The 24267-nt window shown below is 40.0% G+C and overlaps 1 pseudogene; it reads left to right on the forward strand.

The window, feature by feature from the left end:
* Nucleotides 1-1316: 1316 nt before the first annotated feature.
* LOC147445394 (glutathione S-transferase U25 pseudogene) lies at nucleotides 1317-1959 on the forward strand (annotated as a pseudogene).
* Nucleotides 1960-24267: the final 22308 nt, after the last annotated feature.

Here is a 24267-nt window from a genome sequence, read left to right on the forward strand (position 1 = left end):
TTACCACGATTTTTCTCTATTTTGGGGCGGAATTTCTTCTTTTCCCCTTGCCCTCAACCAGTATTTTGAAATTGGAAACGACAGGCTATTAAGTTGAGACACATTTCTCCCGAACACTGTGAGAGTAGCATACAAAATTCTCCAGGGCTCTTGGCGCATCCATGCAACATTGCAACTTTTTGTCACTCGCACCAGAGAGAGAGGAAGAAGAAAATTGTTTTAATGTCATAGGAAATTACCCACAGAGAGAGAGAGAGAGAGAGAGAGAGAGAGAGAGAGAGAGAGAGAGAGAGAGAGAGAGAGAGAGAGAGAGCCCTCAAAATGAATTCCTTGGCTTCTCAATTGCTGGTGCAGTGTTGTAATTCGCCATGGCCACATTGACGCTTAAGGTTCTCAACCGATGGTACAACATGTTTGGCATGCGGGTCCTCATTGACCTTAATTATGAAAAGGGGGTAAAATAAGAGTACATGGAGGAAGACCTTCAAAACAAGAGTGAGTTCTTGCTTCAGGTTATCCCCATCCACAAGAAGATTCCTATGCTCATCCACAACGGCAACCTTGTTTGCGAGTCTTTGGTCGTTTTGCAATACATTGAAGAAGTTTGACCCTCTCCCGATCATGCATCCCTTCTTTCTGACAATAAATACCACAGTGCAATCTCCCCTACTCTTGGGCAGACTCTGTTGACAAGAAGCTCTACAAAGAGTGTTTGTTTCTCCTTCTTCTGCTGCACGTGCTCATAATATTTAGTACTATCTTGCAGGCTGCAACAACTGATGTCCATCATCCATGTTCGCTTAGTGTGTGTGACACAGTGACACTGTGACAATGTGTGTGTGAGAGAGAAACTGGAGAGAGAGAGAGAGAGAGAGAGAGAGAGAGAGAGAGAGAGAGAGAGAGAGAGAGAGAGAGAGAGAGAGAGAGAGAGAGAGAGAGAGAGAGATGATGCAACAACACGATATGATGTTCGTCCGGTGTACCTATAGAGATGTGTGTACTGCCACCTGTGTGTGTGTGTGCGTGCACGACACTGCAAGAGTTATTGGCGATCTCAATATTCGTAATTTTGTACCTGCAGAGCGTGTGCGCACTTCGCACGCTACAACTTGCAAGAGCTGCCGGCAACTCGGTGAGCTCGAAGCCCTCGATGATATGCATGGAACTCAAGGAAGCTTTGAAGCGATCAACTACAAGATGTGCACTGCTGTTCGTATTCGTGCGTGTATGCAAAACGAGAGAGAGAGAGAGCGAGAGAGAGCCCTCAAAACGAATTCCTTGGCTTCTCAATTGCTGGTGCAATGTTGTAATTCGCCATGGCCACATTGACGCTCAAGGTTCTCCATTGATGGTCCATCATGTTTGGCCCGCGGGTCCTCATTGCCCTTAATTATGAAAAGGGGGTAAAATAAGAGTACATAGAGGAAGACCTTCAAAACAAGAGTGAGTTCTTGCTTTAGGTTAACCCCATCCACAAGAAGATCCCTATGCTCATCCAAAACGGCAACCCTGTTTGCGAGTCTTTGGTCGTTTTGCAATACATTGAAGAAGTTTGACCCTCTCCCGGTCATGTATCCCTTCTTTCTGACAATAAATACCACAGTGCAATCCCCCCTAATCTTGGGCAGACTTTGTTGACAAGAAGCTCTACAACACTAGAGCACGGATTGTTCAAAGCTTCCAAGGAGAGAAGATAGGGCGAGACCGGAAGGACTTCGTCGAGGCGCTCGAGACATTGGATGGAGCTCTCCATGATGTGTTTGCTGGAGGTAGATTTTTTGGAGGGTAGAGAATAGGGTATGTGGACATTGCCTTGGCCCCTTGCTCTGCCTTATGAGGCCTTAAGGGAGTTCAAGATCTGGGAAGTTGCTAGGTGCCCCCATTTGACAGTGGAAGGAGACTGTATTGGAGTGGCTACGTGTGAAGGAGGCATACCGAAAGAGGCTTCAGGCACCTTAATCTTAATTAGCCCAAGATATATATATATATATATATATATATGTAGAGAGAGAGAGAGAGAGAGAGAGAGAGAGAGAGAGAGAGAGAGAGTACATGCTTACGGGTCATACCTTCAATTCTGCAACACACCCTTAAGTTCAATATGGTGCATAAAACATTTGCAAAGATAAGCAATTCAACGACCTATGTTTGCTTCCATTGCTATCAAGTTTCAAGGTGCCAATATCGGTTAAATACAATGATAAAATATATGTGCCTTATATGTCCAAAGAAAGCATTTCAAAAAAAAATCACGTCAAAGATGGCATTTTATGACTAGATGCCATTTTTTTAAAGCCGCAGCAACGCGCGGGTCACATACTAGTACTTTTGTATGGCACTTCTGCATGACGTGCAATGTATACTTTGCAATTTTAGTCTGTGACATTTCATTGCAAGACGTAATGTTTAACTATTCACATTGCTTTTTTTGTAGCTTGTCTCAAATATCGGCATGTAGATTGGACAATTGAAAAGCACCAGTATAACATTGTAGGTCAGTAAAACACTTCATTCCTTGTTGCAATTCATTACCGTTCATTACCGCTTTATCTATTTGCTTGGTTCGATTTATTGGGACTTGTTTTCAGAACTATGCATTCGATGTCGATCAAGATCTACACATGTTAATAACGCACCCAACTCTTTGTAGTGTATGGAAGTTGTGAATGCACAAGTATTGCCTCGATTGCCAAAGTTGTCATGGTCTTGTTTCCTTTACTGCTAGATGCTAAAACTCAATTTGCATATGTCCTGGTATATTCTAAAGATGTTATATAGCGAGGCCCACCAAGCAAGACTAGTTTTCTTTTCCTTCTCTCCTTCTCTCTCTCTCTCTCTCTCTCTCTCTCTCTCTCTCTCTCTCTCTCTCTCTCTCTCTCTCTCTCTCTCCCCTTCCTAGTGTTGTAGGCATGCATGCACCACGAGCGAACTGAGCTTGGAGCCAAGTGGAGAGCATGGCGACAAAGCAATACAAACACAAGGGAAGGGGTGGCAGGTGTCGCATGCCAAACAAGGAACCAAAAAATTGTGTTTTTTTTAATGTAGCAACTTGAGCATTGCTGGTGTGAGCTTGCAGAGTCTGCAACAGTGGAAGATGGACGGAAAGGGGGTGGGCTAGGCCATGCACAGGAGGGCCAGCGCACGAGATGCAGGATAGTCTTTCTCTCCATCGTGGCTGGGGCACAACCCCGACTCTGTGATGCAGCTGGAAAGGAGGCAAGAGCGGTGACGAGACGAGCGAGGAGTTGGTCGAGATGCGACAGGAGGTTGTCCCACAGAACTATCTCTCTCTCTCTCTCTCTCTCTTTGTGTGTGTTACAATGCCAGGGAGCCTGGGAGGGCTCTCACTAAGCTGGGGGCAAAAGGTCGCACCGAACAAGGGGTGAAGCAAAGGCATGCGTTGCAGGGGAGGATTGAAAGAGGAGGATGGAGAGGATTGTTAGGGAAGGAGCAAGTGGAGATGGTGTGGGGATAGCTTTGCGAGCACAATCCAAGGACCACGACGAAGCGGTGGTCGGAGCGCGGTGTAGGGGGTTAGGCAGGAACACCCTCAAAGCGAAAGCTTAAAGAAGCCAATAGGTGGGAATCTCATAAGATTCTTGCTAAATAAATATAAGTAGAGTAAGTAGGGTAGGTCCCCAAAACGTTCTTTTCATTTCTTTAGATAAGAATCTGCAGAGATGCTCCCATTTTTGTTTGAGAAAAGGGTGGGAAAGGATGCGTGGAGGAATTGGACACATTTTTTTAGTTGAATCATAAAAGGTGGGGGGACGTGGAAGAGAGAGAGGGAATGAGAGAGAGAAAGAGGTGCCACTTGCAAGCGTGCGAGTGAGATTGCACCCGACAGAAGGAGACATCTCTGGCCTTTCTGATCACGAACGTCGTCTCCGTCTGATGGATGGAGATTTGGTGCATGTTGCACAACAAGGGAATGGAAATGGAGGACGACTATCTAGAGCCGACGATCAAGAGGGGCTGAGCATTGTGCAAAGCAGTGGGAGAAAGATCTTGTGATAAAGGCTGGCCTTCGTTGCGTATGCCACTCTCTATGAAGGAAATGTTCAAGCATGGAGCACATGTAACAGCTGAAAACAATTGCCTTCCCTCGCAGCTATGGCATGCCTGCATTGGATCCCTCATGCACCTTCCCCAAGTAATCTATTTTCCTCAGGGTCATGTGGAGCATGCAGCTTTGCCTCTCCTTCCTCTCCATTGCATGCTCTCTCTGTTATTTTTTTTGGCAAATGGCTCTACAACACTACAAGGATGAGGAAGGGAGAGAGATCTCATGCATCATGAGAAGCTTCCTCATCACACCAGATTCCTCATCCACGACTTGGTTGGGCTATTTCTTGTAGTCCCCCCCCCCCCCCCCCCCCCCCCCCCCCCCCCCCCCCCCCCCCCCCTCTCTCTCTCTCTCTCTCTCTCTCTCTCTCTCATTTTTCTGCAAGCGAAGGTGCATCAGAGGACAAGGGGAACAACTAGGTTGGGATTTTCAAGCCTGTGAGATGTAGGATGCCGATACGTGCGAGATGCTGGAAGCATGCAATGCAAGTGTGATGAGGAAGCATGCCCATAGGCGGGTGCAGAAGGCTGCAGCCAGATAGGAGATATGCAGGGGGGAACACGTGCAAATATAGGGAAGACTTTAATTTGAGGGAGGTGGGAGAAGGAATCTCGCCATCTAATTAATTAATAGAGGTGAAAGTAGAGCAAAAAATAGGGACATACGAGTATATATACTTGTATTTTTGGGGCATAAGTTAGTACCCTTTTGGGGAATTTTTCCCAGGAGTGAAAATGTGAGCTAGCCTTCAAAACATAGACCATTATAGCAAAACAACCATAAATTCTTGAGAAATTTGAAGGCAAGGGTGCCGTTCAAAGGGTGACCACTAATAACTCCTTTTTTTTTTTTCAACAAATCACACTTTTTTGTGCGAGCTGTCACAAATCGCTCGTGAGTGCTACAAGATCGCTTGACCACACTCAAACCCATGACCACTAATAACTCTTACCTTCTAAGTTCTCAACATTTGGATGCCCCCAAAATGAATTGTACACAGTACATGTTGTCCAATGTCAACTTCTTAAAAAGAGGAACCATGTGCAGTGGCCTTGGTAGTTTTTCAATGGTAAAGCATAGGCTAAACCCTAAAGTAATGTGAAGAAAGTTTGAACATGGGCATGGCATTGGTACCTTTCATCCTTGATGTCACATTCCACGCTTCTTCACGCTGAAATGTTATATATTTATTATTCTTAGGGCCTGCAAACAAGTTCTAGAGTCTAGATTCATTGTTGAAACTCTTTTGGTACACTTAAAGGTTAAACCATACGTGTGAGCCAGCTATAAAGTCACGTGATCTTGCATTTTGTCACCTCTTAAAAAGACAATTGAAAACATGTCCCTTGCACATGTCCCATCTAAAGCTCTTTTGGCCTTCCGATAGCTAGAATCTTGCAAGATTCCACTTGGTTTGCAAGCTTGAGTCGCTATCAAAAGCATAAACCACCAAGATTGATCTCATCACCAATGCCTTGCGATACAATGCTATGAGGTCAGCCAGTCCACCATGACATCGGTGCTACCCATGAAGTGAGCCACGCAAACTAAAAACAAGTGAAAAAAAAAGTGAAAGGGTCACGACGGCTTTCAAAAACAATAAGAAAGTGATAAAATTGCTAGGTTGAATTAAACTGGTATCAGTGTTTGGGAAAGGATTGCCTCAACTTAGTCTTGAGCCGATTGAAAATCGAGACTATCTAGCTGCAAACCATGGTAAACGGAAGAAAAACTGATGAAATATGTGAGAAAGCCGTCCCAAAATTCTACAAATCTCAAAATGTATGCTACTATTTTTGGTTTTCTTCTTTGTGAGGAGAAACTCGATCAGCAACCGCTTAATAAAAGAGACTTTCTCAAACGGTAACACTGACTGGAATAAAGGTATAGAATGCAAGAAATGTAAAGCCATGTGAAGTTGTGAAATGAAAGGTGAAATAAAAAGAACTAATTAATATGTGTGTGTGTATAGAATTTATTAGAATTATGCAAGGTGAAGCTTCAGTTTAACATTCTCGTTCTAAAACAGTAGAATGCAAAAAAAAAAAGATATATGTGTGTGTGTAAAATTTACTAAAATTATGCAAGGTGAAGCTTCACTTTAGCATTCTAAAACAATAGAATGCAAGAAAACTAAAACATGTCACGATGTGAAATGAAAGGTAAGTCTCCATCGTGCATTGAAAACAATGAAAGTCTCCCTAACCCAACCAGTGTTCGGGAAAATTCATTTTCACAAACATAAATAAATCCTTCCAAGACAAATCTGAACCAGAAATTTTACAATACTAGCTATTATTTTTGCAAAATTAAACTAATTTTCATGTATTTCAAGCGGAATTTTCTCCTTCTTGCCCTCCTCTCAATCGGCTACTTTGATTTTGCAACCGGCTCAAGGCTAAGCTGGGGAACACTTTTCCTGAACACTGAACCCAACACAACAATAAGGGTTTCTTTTAGAAAGCCAACAAGTGAAAGGGTCATGATGGCTTTCTAAAACCACAAGAAAGTGATAAAATCATTGGGTTGAGTTTAACTAGAATTATATAAGGTGAAACATTGTTTGGGAATGTCTTTTTTATTAAGCGAGCGAGTGTCCTTCTCACAAAGAAGTAAACCAAAAATACTAGTATTTTTTTTGAAATTGGTAGGTTTTTTGAGCTAAGTTTTGACATATTTCACCGGTTTTTCTTCTACTTACTATGGTTTTCTCATATATATATATATATATATATATATATATATATATATATATATATATAAAATAAAGAGAAATCATTAATATATAATATATATGTATTTATTTATTTAAATTATGTTTGTGTAGATATATAATATAAATTAATGAGCTTTTTAAAATTATATATGTATATATATATATATATATATATATATGTACTTATATTTCAATGTTTTTTATTTTATATATATATATGTGTGTGTGTGTGTGTTTTTATGTATAGAACTTACTAGAATTATGCAAGGTGAAGCTTCACTTTAGCATTCTAAAAGAATAAAATACAAGAGAACCCAAACCATGTGAAGAACTGAAATGAAAGGCAAAATAAAAATATCCATTTAATATTTTAAAACCAAAATAACATTTAAGGTAAGTCCCAATCATCACTGAAAACATTGAAGTATGCCTAACTCAACTCTCCTCTAAGGCTTCTTTTAAAAAGCCAATAAACACTTTGCTATGTCCTCCTCTTTGTTGTAGCTTGTTTTGACATGTGGCCCCGTCATCCGCCCTTCCACTTGCCTATGTTGCATTTGCTGACCGCCTAGCATGACAACTAGCATTTCTTTTGCTTTTTTGCGTTCATTCAGAGTCCAGATCTATGAAGATTTTGCCCAAAAAAATCATCCAAAATTTATTACATACTAGTTTATTGACAAATTATGACACTACCTTTTGTTCTTCTCTTTGCAATGTTCAACATCATTGTGTGATTTTGTCATTGTCATTGTCATTGTTTTCAATTTTATTATTATGTTAGGATTTGAAGGGCAACCCAAAATGTTTACAGTAGAAACCCTAGTTAACAAACCTTTAAGTGGGTGTAGAGTGGACTTTTTTGTTGCCATATGTTTTTTTTGTGCAGCACAAAAGGTTGATGGGGGTGATGATTGCATTGCAACGATGGTGTCTCTGACAACGTGTGCAATAGCTGTGAAACCATTTGTGTGTTAAAAAATTGGGTTCTAGAGCACGACAACCAGAGACTAATTCAATTCCAAACAATTACAAAATAATAGAGCAAACCAAACCAATGACAATAAGATTCAATGAATAGTAAATATGAGTTGATTTGCACGATTAAAGTAGACAACTAAAAAAAAATCACTGCCTTGAAACTTGAAAGAGAATGAGAAGGTTGTTCAAAATCAATGTAATGCAAAAGGGCTTTGAATACCAAATATCCAAGGGAATAAAACTCTAGAGCAACAAATCAAACTTTTTCCAAGTTTGCCATCTTTCTAATCTTCATTTTCCACATCTCAAAGTACTCTTTCCACAATACATCTTGAGGACACGAAGCCTTAGGAGTCTTGAGTACAACAAGCATGTCTAAACCTAATGATTCAACAATCTATTTTGGAACTTATTTTTTATCCTATTCATATTTGAGAAGCCTCTTTCACATGCAAATTTTGAAAGTGGAAGTAGAAAAGAGCTCTACAGAATATCATGATCCATGGAAAAGATAGCTCCCATTCTTCATGGTTGCAATATCTTGCTAGGCTGAATGTATACTTTTACCTTTGAAGTAGTTACAAATACGTGTAACAAAAGTTTTCATTAATGAAAGAGTTGGCTCGTTTTTCAAAAATTATGCACAATACATCTAACCACCTTATCGTTAAAAAATATAATTTTTGTAAGTCTTGATCATAATCCTTGAGGCTTAAGTACTTTTCTGCCTTAAAGAGATCAAAATCAACCTTGAAATGATTTGATAATGCTTTTGCGAGGTCTCTGATATACATGATTACAATGTGAGCCAGATAATTCACCGTTCCTTGCAAAGTTTCATGAGATCCAACACATCCTTGTCACACATAGGGCCAAGATGCAGTGAATGAGAATGTGTGTTTCCTAAAGGAATCAATATAATCTACAATGCCATGTTGATTTTTTTGTCTTTGACAAAAACTTCAAGTATACCAGGCATCAAACCCAAATACATTCTCTAGAAAATCCATTTGCAAAGATGTTATAGAAGCCTTCAAATGGTTACCAATAGCAAAAATACTAATATGATCCTCTTGAAGTTTACAACTCAATACATTGATCTCCCTAAGGACATCTGTAAAGAAGTGCAAAAGAAATTGTGCTTTGTAGTTTGTGAGAGACGCATACAAGTCGGCTTCTTCCTTCAAGGCAATCAATAAATCTAGCATCAAATGCTTTCCCTTATCATAACTTGCCCTTTTGAGAGCCAATGAACATTGTGCATATTCAACAACTTCAGCTTTCATTTTGCGACCAATATTGGAGTCCTTTACAACTTTTGTGTCACTTTGCGGATCTAAAAACCCATTCATACAAATTTATAGCCACTTTTTCTACTACAAATTTAAATCCCTTGTATAGTTTGAATGCATCACTTGCAGCTAAGGACTCACTATGCACAACACAATGAAAGCTGCAAAGATGCATCACGTCTTCCTTCAATCTCGCAATCACACCATTGTTGAGGCATGTCATGACACTAGCTCCATTAGTCACAATGCCTATCATTTATGCAATGGAAGCTCCATTTTAACCAGAAATGCCATTAAGGTGGCATACAAATCTTTAGATTTAGCATTTTTGACATGCAACGAATCTATAAATGACTTACATATAGACCCATTTCCCTCTCTTGTATGTAAGTCACATACACAATCATGTATTATTGAGTGCTCACATCTGTACTCTTGTCAATTGAATAAAAGGGACTAGCAACAATTTCCCTTTTTATTCTCTCCCAGGCGACTGATTTGATGGTGTTTGCAAACTCCTTTCCAACACATGTGCTTGTCTAAGTTGAAGATTCACTTGCAATTGGCATATTTGGTATCCACATAAAACACCGAAGCTTTGAAAAATCATCAGAAGGTTAATTTCTACGAACCACGTGCTGCCATGAAGTTTTAATGATAGGGATGATTCTTTCTCTCTATGCATCTGTTAGCACTGCAATGTGTTTCTCTATGGAAATTGTGTTTTTATAATTATAAGATTCCCGTGCAAAATTGACGTTGCATATTCATCTAATCCGTAATTTTGTAAGGTCAAGGAACCTTCTCCAATAAATTGAGTCTTTCTATGTGCAAAGATGCACCACCTACATTTGACCCTCTCCTTTCTATCATCATCAATAATTGAATTCACCCAAGGAGAGGTATCTTCCAGATTTCTATCCATCAATGTGCATGCTTCTTTTTGGTAGAACTACCTTCAGCCTCATTGTCACATAGAGCTATAGCAACAACTTCACCAGCCTCTATGTTAAGAAAAAGTTGAGGATCATGCAAGCCCATAGCTTGTTGAATGGCCCCATGCTTTTCATTTTGCCGAGGTCATCCAAGAGGAGCCATCTACCTATTTTCTTATATAAAAAAACTATAAAATTTCATTCTAAAAGCCATAATGAAAGGGGAAATTAATGTGAACACTCAAAATAATGCTCTTATATAGCAATTTGCTATTTCATCATGATAAAACAAGACACATTCAAGACATACAAATCAAATCTTACAAAATAAAGGTACTTGCGATACATTGATGGGGACTAACTCTTTAAGATGTTCAATCTACTCTAAAAGAAAGTTACAACTTTGATGACAAACATCTTAGTACATAGACAAAGTAGTTAACTTAATGAAAAGTTGGCATCATTTCCATAATTAATGGCCACAAACATTGTTCTCATCCATGGTATGCATTGCTTTCAGATCCAGATGTTGCACTAGTTGTTATTGTATTCCATAGAAACCCCCATACAAATTATGACCATTTGATCTATAAGCCAAGCTAGTGCATAAACATCAACTTTTCTGGTATAGACATTGTCATTATATGCATTCTTCAAAAGCTCTAGAGAAATCCTAGGTTTAGGCTTATGGGATTTGCTTTGACAACATTTATCATAAAATCTAATATCTAACTTTACCAAATGATTTTCTCATATTAAATTAATCATTTAATATGGGAAGATAAAAGGGGAACAAGAGTTAGGATTTATTTATGTGCTTCTATACATCTCAATAGGGGTCTAAAAGGAGATAGTCTATCAAAGAGAAACATGCATCTAATGGAGCTTGAAAGGCCTTAGGCTCATTAGAGCCTGTAACATTTAATGGTCTACACTACAAGGTACTCCACTAAGGTTAAGTACTTCTCCCATTGGGACCTTTGATCTACTTTCGTTACAGAGGATTTAAGTAGATCAAGAATTGTTAGGTTAATTATTTCACTTTGGCCATCCGTTTGCGGGTGATAGGCCGAAGAGAAGTTTAGCCTTGTCCCTAAATTCTCAAAGAGACCCTTCCAAAAATTACTGGTCATTCTAGGATCTTTATCCGACACTATGAACATTGGCAAGCCATGGTACTTGAAGATTTGATGGGCTTTGATAGTCTTTTTGAAAGGTATAAAATGAACTTGTTTGCTAAACCAGTCTACTATCGTCCATATTCCTGTATTCCCATGGATAGACTTAGGCAATCCAAAGATAAAATCCATGGATATGCTCTCCCATGGTGAATTAGGGATTGGCAAAGGTTGAAGCAATCTAGGTTGCTTCCCTCTATCAAACTTCATCTTTTGGCATACCACACATTTAGAAACATACTCTTGTATGTTTGCTTTCATGGTAGGCCAATAGAAATATGTTTTAATCCCCTTTAGGGTAGACTGAATCCCTCTATGCCCCGCATAAGGAGAAGCATGAGATTCATACATTACTTTCTCACGTAGTGAGTTAGTAACGCATAGCCTATTGCCATAGAGAAGATAACCATCTTGTAAAGTAAATAGTTACTGTTTCTACCCTAATGCAAGGGCTGAAATCACATCTCTAAAATCGGGATCAATAGCATACTCATCTATCATTTAAGATAGATCATTGTGAGTTGCTATGGAAACCGCATTCACTCTCGGCCATCTTGAGAGTGCATCGGCTACTTGATTATGCTTGCCAGCAATGTGAGCAATATGAAAATGAAATTGCGAAAGAAAATTTTCCCACCTCATTTGTTTGTCAGAGAGCTTGGTCTGCGTCATGAAGTACTTAAGACTTTGGTGATCCGTTCGCAGAATGAAAGGAGTCCCCAATAAATAGTGCTTCCATGAGTCTAAGGCATGTAGAACTGCGAGGAGTTCCTTTTTATATATGCCTAGAGTGCTCGACTTTCATAGGCTATGGTGTGCCCTTCTTGGAGCAAAACAGCTCCAAGGCAATCGCCACAAGCATCACATTGGACCTCAAATGGCTTTGAGAGATCCAACAATGTAAGCTCATGTTGAGAGATAAGCTTTTCTTTAAGCTTTTCAAAAGCATTGTTCTCCTTGGTAGACCATGTATACCTAACATTTTTCTTTGTTAGGTCATGTAATGGTCCTACTATTAGTGAGAACTTTTCTATGAAGCGTCTATAGTATGCTTACATACCTATAAAGCTTTTTAGTTCATGAAGGTTCCTTGGTTTAGGCCATCCTTTTATAATCTCTAACTTTGATGGATCCATTCGGATGCCATCTTGAGAGATAATGTGACCTAAACACTGAATCTCTTGCAAGAAAAATTCACTTTTCTTTCGATTAACATAAAGTTTATTCTCTCTTATAACTTGAAATATTACCTGGAGGTGTTGCTTGTGTTCGTCCAATGAATTAGAGTAGATGATGATATCATCAAAGAATAGTCCAATAAAGGTTTGGTGAGGCCTACATAGCTTCTCCATCAAGCGGTTGAATGTGGTTGGTGCATTAGTCAAGCCAAAAGGCATGACTATATATTCGTAAAAACCAAACATAGTGCGAAATGCGATCTTTACAATGTCTTGATCAACTATCCTTATTTGATGATAGCCAGTTTTTAGGTCAATCCTACTGAAGTAGGTGGACCCTTGTAGCTTATCAAATAGGTCTTCTACCCGTGGAACGGAAAACCTATTCTTGATAGTGATCCTATTTAGTGCTCTATAGTCGACACACATACGATATGTGCCGTCTTTGTTTTGCACTAATAGCACATGTGAGCAAAATGGAGATGAGCTAGGCCTAGCCATGCCCTTCTCAACTAACTCATGCACTTGCCGCATAATCTCCTCTTGTTGAGCTTGAGAAACTGTGAGCGTATGTTGTATGTGTCAATGCAAGGAACTTGCCGATACACCGCGTGCGAGCCACAAATGGCTACAAGCACACAATAAGCCTAAACTAGTAAGCTCAAAGATGACGATGGTGTGTCACTCACTACTCTACACTTGCTTCATGGAGGATTCCTCGCCGCGAAGAAGAGGGAGACGCCGCTACGCCGCGCTCAACCGCCTCGCCCGCCGTCGTGCCGCCGCAATGCCCGATCGCACACACTCTCTCTCTCTCACGCATACACACACACAAGGAGATGAAGAAGAAGAAGATGGAGATGGAGAAAGAGCACTCTTCTATTGCACAAATGAGAGAATGAGTGAATTTTAGGTTTAGTTGACTTTTATATGAGCTCACCCCATTCACACTTGGGCGCCCATGCTTAGCCAACTAATCCCTTGAATGTTCCAGTTAGAGTGTGCCTCTCATCGGCGATCACTCTTACCCTTTTCCTATTGGACCGACAAGCCCGATACCTGACTCTACCAAGTAAATAATACAACGTCCTTCGTAGGTGATATGGTGTCTGTGAGCCGTGAGGGTTAACATGCCCCCCTTCCTGATGTAGATTCCATCCTCGGAAGCTATTGAGTTGAAGCTCGTTCCTCGAGGTGGAAGAGCATTTGAGATGAATGTCCTTAGCCTTCTTCAGTCACTGCAAAATCAAACAACATTGGCAAAGTAATTGCATTCTCATATAGAATTAAAAAGCATATGCAGTTGTAGGCAGACAATGTGATTGGTAACAGAATTTTAAACCATTTGTCAGCAATAAACATTAAATTTCAATATAATCAAATGCATAAACAGATGTAACAATAAAAAATTAAACAAGTATGGGGTCGCTAATTTAACGGTCGAAAGGCACTAGAGATCGACTATTAATACCATGGGTAAGCTTCTTAATTTTTTGTGGTCAATTAAGTTGTTTAATCGCGAGAGCTAAGTATTTCATGTTGGAGGGCTGACTAGAGGCTATACCTAGAAGACCTTGTAGTTAAGCTACGATAAAATAAATTTCTCCCCCAAAGTCTTTTCACAGTGATTCAATTTTGATGTGTGTGCTTATTTTGTATGCCTTGGGTTTTTTGCTTTTCAAGGAAAAGCGCCCACACTGGGAACCTCTAGGGCTCTAGTACCATAGGCGATACATGTGAGTGAAGTACCATATCAAGCTGAGATTTGTCTTCCAGCTTAAGATTTTACATTGTGGCACTTTCATTTTTTTTTTTTTTTGGGTTCGTTTTCAGAATTTTAATTTTGTAACTTTGGGGGGTCATATAACACTATTACACCTCCCCAGGCTCATCACACTAGTAAACTCCCTTTATAATACTTAAGCTAAAGGTCAATAGGGACTAAGCCCGCTAGAAAGCCCTAGTACATTTCACACAATGCTGCCTAAATCGGATTAAGAACCTAACTAGCCATTGATTATTAGGAAGGCATTCCCCATGATATTAAGAGAAGATCTCTAACACCTAGCTTGGTCAAACTAGCTTAGTCGGATTGCTTAATTTTTAAACCTAGACAAGTGATTATGACAAAAAATTACATTGAATTAAATGTTTGATACTAAGAAAATGCGGTGAATATTATGCTACCAATCACAATCAAAGCAGACAAACATGGATGCAAAAAAGATAAGGGGCAATGCTAATGGACAAGAAACACTAAGGTCCAAATCCTAACAACAACAACACGTTCCTGTACACACTAAGAAACACAAAGAATACCTCTAGGAGGCACATCAGTGGGAAAAAAGAACTTTGCTAATCACTCAACTCTAAAACAGAAACACTCCTATCGTACTAATTCTACCTACCCTCCATCACTTGAGTGATGAGGATCAAAGGTGTTTTATGGCATAGGTTTCTGTTTCAGTGTACCGGATGCGAATGTGTAGGTCTGAGTTAATGTTTTGACTATTATTGTGCATACTCGTTTGCTAATTGCTCTTGCTCTTTATTATTTTTGTTTTTTGTGAGTATAAAGCTATATATATACATTCCCTAAGATTGGAGATTAAGAGGTTAGGGAGGAAGGTTGAGAGGGGAGTGAGTGAATGATGACTGTCAGCAAACACTCCCTCCTTCCTTGGGTAGATCATACCATTTGAAATGTGCTCGTCACACTTTGAAACCAATTGTTCCAGTTGCTAATAGATGAGGGTTTTTGCCAGTAGTTTTCTATTACCTTTGGTGCCTCATTGAGTTGCAAGGGTGGTAAGGTACTCTCCCAGGATCGAACTTGAAGTGGTTCATCAGGTGATTCTTGAACACTAGGAGGTGTGGATTCCTTTGTAGCTTTATGGAGGTCTACTATTGTAGGTGGGGGATGTGGAGAAGCTTTTACCTCTATGGATGCATTACATGAGCTAGGAGCTTCATGGGACTCCCCTCTTCCTGAGCTAGGTGGAACAAACCGTTCTTTCTTTGGTACCCACACATTGCCATAACAAACAACCAATGCAGTTAACATACAGTACATATCAAACAGGAAGCAGGAAACTGCATACTTCAAACACCATACTGCAAAGTAGATAAGCAAAGAACACCATAAGGAAGAGGAAAAGAGATTGCCATCAGGTTATCTTCATCATCATCACCTAATTACAGAGTAAAAACAGCAGTACGAGATCAGGAGAGAGAGAACTGCATCGACAGGAATGCCCATAACTGCTTCTCATCCTCAGAATTCACGAGACACACACTAACTTCCCCAAAAATATAAAATACCCATGTTCACTTATCCCTAAGGTTCAAAGATAAAGGTTTTAATTACAGTTCAAAAAGTAATAGCCTGACTGCCCTGAAAGCCCTGATAAATCAGGCACTAACACCTGGCACACCTGGTGGGCAAGGTTTCTCAAACCTTGTGAGAACCCATCCCTTGATTAGCAATTTCATCCTCCAGGTTGTCTTTAGCTTCAATTCCCTGTAAAACTGTTGCTGCAGTCACAGCTTCTTTGTCAGGCCCTTCACAATTTTCCTCCACTTGAACTGTAACTGCTTCCTTAATACTCTCTGTCTCCTGAGAAAGAATCTCAGCCACAATGTTCTGAACTGAAGCTTTTAAGCTATGCTCTTCTCCTGCAATCTCCAGATCCTTCACTTCAACAACTTTATCTTTCCTTGCAGTTACTGCTCCCCCTGAATCTTCAGGAACAAGCTCCTGAATGGTAGCTGCATCCTTAATCCCTGCACACATGTCAGAATCTTTAGTAATAATCACCTGGTCAGGTTGATTTGCTCCTTTCTGCTGCAACTTTTCCTTCAAAGTCTCCAAGTGCTGTGTCAAGTCAGTACATTGTTGTTTAAGCTCAAAATTTTGCTTCTCCATTAACACATTCTCCTGCTTCATTTCCTCTTCTGCAAACACTTGGTAGGGCTTGCTGACAACATCATACATTTTTACTTTAATATGCTCCCAGATTCCCTTCATGTAATCTCTCATTTCTACCTGCATTTGGTTGACATCCACTGATGCCAAATACCAACCATCTACATCCAGCTCTTCATCAGACATCTCCCTAATTCTTCCCTCCACTCTTTTACAGGCTGTGACTTTGTTCATTAAAACCCTGTTGCTACTTTCCAAGGTAGCATTCAATGTATTCATCTCTGTCATTTGATCTTGCAAGACTGAGAAACATTCTTCTTTCCATTCAGCCAATCTAACTGAAGTCTTCTCCCTTGATTCCACAATCTGCTTGTAGACTTTCAACTCCTTTTGTAATACTTCCTGAGCTTCAGTTAACTGCTGTACTTGCTCCAGCAATAATTCTTCCTGAGTAGTACTTTTCTTACTCTCCTCCACTTCATTCTTTAACTGCTCTAATTCTGAATGCAATCTATTGTTTTCCCTCTTGACCAATGTGCTATCCATTATCTGCTGCTCCACATACTCCTTCATTACTCCAATTGCATTCTGGACTTCATCCAAAGATACATTAGCAAAACTAACTTTGCTAACTTTTGGTTTTGGAATAGCACAATCAGGAACTTGTATGGCAGACACCCCTGCCACTCCCTTAGCCTTGACTTTCTTCAATTTAAAGCCTGTTTTTACTGACATAGGGGTTACAGTTTTAGTACCTGTCTCCAAAGCAGTTTCAGTGAATAAATCACCAAATTCCCTATCCAAATTGACATTAACTGTCTCCAAAGATTCCTTACTGGTATATCCTGCAGCCATCAAACCTTGAACATCTTTGGTAAAGTGTAAAGAACTTTGATCTTCATTCAGCTTTTGCCTTTTCTCCTTTCTCTGAGTCGACCCTGAATCTACAGGTAACTGTCCCTGCTCTGGAAAAATCTTCCCCTGAAGTATACTTTTGTTGGTAACATGCTGGAAAACTGCTACAAGATATGGGCCTACCTTTGTTGTTTTGTCTTTCCTTTTTTGCTTGGTATACAACTCAAACTTCATTCTATCAAACAGAATGTTTGCCCATCCCACTTGTCTTCCATTGTCTGCAGCCATTAGTATGCCATAGTTCTCCCTGCTCATATATTCTGATTTAACTAAAAGAAACACCCTCTCAATCAACCATCTGACCTGCTGCAATCTGACTTGATTCTTCATCCCAGAAAATTGATAGTAGTGCCTATTACCCTGTCATTGTACAAAAGCCTTAGTCATCTCTTTATCTGTAGCTTTGACAAAGTCAGTATCCTCCTGTGTAGGTATGTCAAATACCTCTGCCACCAACTCTTCAGTCAGATAGTTTTCAGCAAAGATTTGCCCATCATTAGCCTGTAACTGAGACAAGTACACCTTGGCCATATTGTTTTGCCTCCAGGACATCCAAGGAAGCCTTGCAAAGTTCAAGAGACCAATATTTCTCAACCAAGAAATATTCTGTTCATTGAGAACAATTTGATACCTCAAGTCTACAAAGGTGTAGTCTGATGAAGCTTCTTCCTTGGAGATGGATGAGGTCTGAACAGGGTTATACTCTTCTACGTCATCATCATCCTCACTGGACATCTCCACTACCATTTTCTGCAAACGTGTTTTACGTACCGGTCGCTGTGATAGGTAAACCTCCTCCTCCTCACCATGAAAATCATACTTGGAGGCTATGGATGCTCTGCGTGGAGTAGACATGGCTGCGTGCGCAAGAAAGAAACGCAAAGGCTGCAAACGCTGGTCGCATATCAACTCAAACGTTTGAAAAATGATGGCTCCACTCTCTTTTCCACATGTGCGAGGAACCACGATCAAATTCACTTCATGAGTTTTATTCTCTTTTTTGTCCTCCAGGTTTTGTCCAAAGAAAGGTTTAAGTCGGAAACCATTTATTGGTTTGACTATGACTTTGCCTGCTTCATCAGTTAAAATAAAAGTGTTTGGACCAACTGCCTTGAGAATTTTAAATGGCCCCACATACCTGAGCTTCAATTTACCAGGTCCGTGCCCCAGTTTACTGTTATAAACCATTACCCAATCACCTGGAGAGAAAATTTTAAACTTAATGTTCCTGTTTATCCATGCTTGTCTTCTCTGTTGAATTATTTCTGCAGTGTACATGCTTTGAATCCTATCCTCCTCCAGCTTGAGCAGTTCTTCTTTTCTGTAATTTACTGACTCCTCAGGGGACAACTTCTGATGCACTACCACCCTAAGACTGGGCACCAAAAACTCCATGGGTACCACTGCTTCCAATCCATAAACCAACTTAAAAGGTGTCATTCCTGTTGTGACTTTGAATGCAGTCCTAAAAGCCCAAAGTGCAGAGTCTAACTTCTCACCCCAGTCTGTCCTGTTTTCATTTACCAACTTTCTGATTATCCTGACCAAAATCTTATTGGTACTCTCTGCCTGTCCATTTGCCTGAGGGTAATACACAGTTGATTTCTTGTGCAAAATCATATGCAGTTCAGTCAGTTTACTGATCACTTTGTTAATGAAATGACCTCCCTGATAAAAAACTAGCTCAATTGGACATCCAAACCTGGTCATGATATTCTTGTAAAGAAACTTTGCCACACTCCTTGCTGCATTATCTCTCAAAGCTATTGCTTCAACCCATTTTGTACAATAATCAGTTGCAACCAGAATATACCTGTTCTGTGTAAATCTTGTAGGTGGTTTGATAGGACCAACAAAATCCAAGCCCCACTTCTGAAATGGTTCTAAAGGTAGCACAGGTTGTAATAGCATCCTATCTACATTCAATGGTCTACCCTCTCTTTGACATAACAAACAGTTTTTACTGAATTCCTGAGCATCCTTGATCATAGTAGGCCACCAAAGTTCTGCTTGAAATATCTTTGTTGCTGTAACATCTCCTGAAAAGTGGCCTCCTGCATTGCCTGCATGAGCCTCTGCAAGAACTGCTCTTTGTTCATATTCAGGAACACATCTCCTGATCACTTGGTCAATTCCTCTCTTATACAACACCCCTGCAATCACTGTAAATGGTTTACTTCTTAGGGCCAACCTCTTTCTATGATCCTTGTTCATTGTTTCAGGTAAAACTCCTTCAGTTAAAAATTGCAACATGTCCTCATACCAGTCCCCTGACTGGTCAGTCACCTGAATAAGAAAAAGTTTTGCATCAGGTAATTGATCAGGTACACCTTCAGGATCATATTCCTCTGACTCTAATCTACTCAAATAATCAGCCAAGACATGAAGTCTTCCAGGAGTATGTATAACCACATAGTCAAACTCCTGCAACAACAATATCCACCTGGCTAACCTTCCTGACAAATGTGGTTTAGTAAATCAATGCTTGGTGATCAACATGAAAAATTACCCTGTTTGCCAACAAGTAATGCCTAAACTTTTGTAAAGCATATACCATTCCCAAGCACTCCCTTTCTGTCACTGTGTAGTTTTTCTCTGCAGGTGTTAATACCCTACTGGCATAATAAATGGGTCTGAACCATCCTCTTCTTTGCTTCTGCATCAATGCTGCTCCAACTGCTACATGGGATGCATTTACAAAGATATGGAATGGTAATTTCCAATCAGGAACAATCAGTATAGGTGCTACTGTTAGCATATTCTTCAAAATCTGAAATGCTTTGATTTGCTCTTCCTTCCATTCAAATACACTGTCTTTCTTTGTAAGTTTTGTCAATGGTATACACACATGAGCCAAATACCTCAAAAATCTGTTATGCCATTTTACCTGTCCCAAAAACCTACCCAACTGTTTAACTGTTTTGGGCTTTGGTGCTTTCCTGATGGCTTCCACTTTGTTAGGATCAATAGAAACTCCTTCTTCAGAAATGATATGCCCTAAGAGGACTCCCTTCTTAACTGCAAAAGCACATTTTGCTGGATTTAGTGACAACCTGAACTCCCTGCATTTCTGAAAACACAGTCTCAGGTGTCCAATATGCTCCTGTTTCTTTCCAAAGACACTGAAATCATCCAAGAAAACTCTCATGAAGGTTGTCAAAAACTCTGAAAATATATGTTGCACTGCTTTTTGAAATGTTGGAGGAGCATTTTTCAAACCAAATGTCATCACATTACTTGCATACACCCCCCATTCAGTCACAAAAGCAGTTTTATTCCTGTCTTCAAATGCCATTGCAATTTGGTTATACCCACTAAATCCATCCAAGAAGCTATAAATCTCATGTCCAGCTACTGCATCAAGTAGAGTGTCACAAAAAGGCAAAGGAAAAGGATTAGTTTTGGTAGCTGCATTAAGCTTCCTGTAGTCAACACACACTCTGATCTTCCCATTCTTCTTTGGAACTACAACAATTGGTGATAACCAAGTAACTTCTTCTACAGGATAGATAAAACCAACAGCCAAAAGCTTATCTATCTCTTCTTTTACCTGCTTAGCATAATTGGGATTCATCCTGTACCTTTGTTGTACCACAGGAACTGCATCAGCCTTCAGGTTAATTTTATGCTGACAAAAACTAGCATCAACTCCCTTCATATATGTGTACTTCCATGCAAAAATGTCTTTAAATTCCAACAATAACTCCTTAAGTTTCAGTTTAAATTCCTCATCAATATCTGCTGAGACTTTCACTGTTTGGGGTTCCTCCTGAGTGTTCAGGTTCAGTTCCTGCAGTTCATCCTGAGTTACCCTAGCAGTATTTGCCATCTGATGCTCAAATGCCCTTTTTGCTTGCTTCACTGCTTCAATAGATTCCTCTTCTTCCTTCTTTTGAATTTGCAGGTTCTTTAGTAAATCATTACCCATTTTGTTGCTTGGTTGTCTACTTCCCTGAGTAATCAGTGATTCATGAAATTCTGATTGTTTTCCATCATCCACTGAATGTAGGACATATCTATCTGCAATCTTTTGCACATCCACTTCAAATATTGGTACTACTGATGAATTAGTCTTCAAAAACTCCTCTTCTGCATCTTCTCCAATTTCTTCCACCATGTTAAGTCCTTCTGCATGCAATGCCCTAAATCCTGGTGGTAGAACTTTCTTTGCATCCATTTGCATTTTCACTTTCTTCTTCCCTCTTTTGATTACAATAGCATCTGCTCCCCATAACTACTTTAGTCTTGCTGCCCTCAACCAAGGTCTACCCAACATCATTGGGTATGAACATGTTGATTCTTCCAACCTGAGAACTACAAAGTTGGCAACAAACTGCAATCCTCCCACTGAAATTAACAAATTCCTGAGAATTCCCAAAGGCTTAACTCTCCTTTGATCTGCCATCTTTACCTGAAAAGGTGTTGGATCCCAGTCCAAGAGAGTTAATTTTTTGCATGTAGATTCTGGAAGAATATTGACTCCTGAACCACCATCCAAGAAAACTCCTGGGACAAAAACTTTCCCAATAGATACCCCAACAACTGGCACTTTATAATCCACATCCATTGGCAAAACTTCACATGCCTCTCCAATATTATTTTCTTCAGGATCAGTACTCATTACTTGATTACCATTTACTTCATTCATTAACTTTTTTAGCAATTGTTGAGAAAAAGCAGGTACCAACCTCAACATCTGCTTTACAGTAAATGTAATTGGAGCTGCCAACAAAGCTTCATAAAATTCATCACTGCTGCCCAGCTCTTTCAGTATAGCTTTTCCTTGTCCCAACAAATCTTTACCTTGCTTGCCCAAAGCATTTGCAGGAAATTCCCACTCATCTGTGAATACATTCCCATCCTGAGATTGCTATAGTTTCTTCAGTGTCTCATTTCTCACTTCTTTCTGCTCTTTCCAGTTAACAGTACCTTTATCTGATTTTTCCTGAACAACCTCTTTCATTGGTTTTGATTTTGATCTTGTCACTATCATGACATCAGTGCACTTACTGGTTTCAGGAACATCTTCAATTTGGATACATGTTGCACAGTCACAATTGCATTGCTTGTACATTCCCTGAGTATACTGACATTCCTGAACTTTGTCAACAGATTCCTGCTTATCCTGACAGCATGGTGCTTTGTCCTGAACCCATTCTTCCTCAACCCATTCTTCATCTATCCATTCTTCCAAAACCACAAGATTAGCCTCCCCTGGAGGTCTCTGCTGCTGTTGAACTGGAGTTTGTTGGTTTTGCCCCTGAGGCCTGTTGTTATTGTTGTTAGTATTATTGTATTTGATAATGGGAATACCTCTATCATTTCTGTGTTTGCACCACAGCTCACAATCAGGACCTTGTCTGTGTCCTGTTGCCCCACAATAATTACAAGGTGACTGCTGCATGTTATTTTGACCCCTATTCTGAAATCCCCAATTGTTTTGATTTTGAAATCTTCTTGGAGGTGCAGGTCCCTGATATCTCCTGTGATTACCTTGTGGAGCTACCACATTTGCTGCTGCCTCCCTCATCTTCTGAACAATGTACTCAGGTCTTCTTCCCCTCAAATCTGGATTATAGTAACAATTCTCATATTCATGACCAAATCTTTGACAAACCTGACAACAAGGTTTCTCTGACATTGCACACTGATTCATCCCCATTGATTGTAGTTTTTCCTGAACAATCTTGTTAACTGCTTCTGCAGTAACCATATCCTTTCCCTGCTTCTTATCAGTCTTTTCCTTATCTTTGTCCTTCTTCTGCTTTTTCTTTCCCTTCCTCTTCTTCTTTTTCTTCTTCTTTTCTGCCCATTCTTCATCTCCAGAATCAGTTTCCTCTTCAGTATCCTGATCTGAATCTTCAGTATCTGATCCTGAATCTTCTGCTTCAGAATCTGAATCCTCAGTCTTTTTCTTCTTCTTATTTTTCAATTGTGCTTTGCCTCCATATCTCCTTTCATTTCTAGCTGCTGCTTCCACCAATTTAGTAAAATCCTGTGCCGTGGCTAGTGGGGGTCTCCCTGCAACTGCACTCCTGAACTGTTTTTTCAGTCCTTTACAAAAATAATCTCCCAACTGCTCCATTGAAGGTTGTTGGGCTGCTTCCAACCTATTATTCAAATTCTTGAACTTTTGTGCATAGTCTTCCACTAGCAGATCTTCCTGTTTCAATCTTCTCAATTTCTTCAAGATATCTTCAGGTGTCTTGTCCTCCCTGAACCTTAAAAGAAATATAAGCTTCAAGTCATTATAATTAGCAAAAGCTCCCATGCCATACTGGATGAACCAATCCATGGCCTTGCCTTGCAATGTTGCTGCAAAATGTTCTTTCTTCACTATATCTGGATGAAGTGCCTCATACCCACTGGCAGACCATCTTGTTTGAAACTGACCAACATGGCTATCAGCATCTTGGGTTTTCTTCCCGCTGAACTTAGCCGCTCCCACTTTGGGATTCGGTGCAGCCATTGGTGGTGCTGGAAGTGGTGCAGGTACTCTTACCAGAAGTGGATTAAAAGGTAAATTACCTGTTCTTGCAGGTACAAACTGCAATTGCCTTCTTGTCCTTAAGAGTGTTTGAGTTAGTAATGCATTAACCAACTGTCCCAATAGTGGGTTTACTGGGGGTGGAGTTGTTTGTTGGCCTTCTTGGTTTGCAGGTGGGGTTTCCTGCACCCTATCTTCAGGTTCATGCAGTTCAGTCCCCTCCCCAACAATTTCTGCCCCTGCAGCAAGTTCTCCTACTGGTTCTTGTTGATCATCACCATCTAACTCATCTCCTTGTCTCCCCCTTGCAGATAATTCCCTTCTAAGTCTAAACCTTGTTCCATATGAATGTTGTGGAACATTGGACCCCTGCCCTAATTCAGTCATGCATTGCTGCTTCTTCCTTGTCTAGAATACTGTACTAGCATTCTTTTATTATGCACATTGTAGTTTGAAGGTAAATTACAGGCTCCAAAGGGTAACAGTTTTGTAACTACCTTTTCAAGAATGAGAATTCTGACTTCGCGGGGCAGTTGTGGATAGAATGCTTTCAAGAATTCTGTTGCATACTCCTCAGACTCTTCCCCCGGTGTT

This window comes from Adiantum capillus-veneris, chromosome 12 (genome assembly GCF_014529385.1).
Source record: "Adiantum capillus-veneris isolate H3 chromosome 12, ASM1452938v2, whole genome shotgun sequence".
In the NCBI taxonomy this organism is placed as follows: domain Eukaryota; kingdom Viridiplantae; phylum Streptophyta; class Polypodiopsida; order Polypodiales; family Pteridaceae; genus Adiantum; species Adiantum capillus-veneris.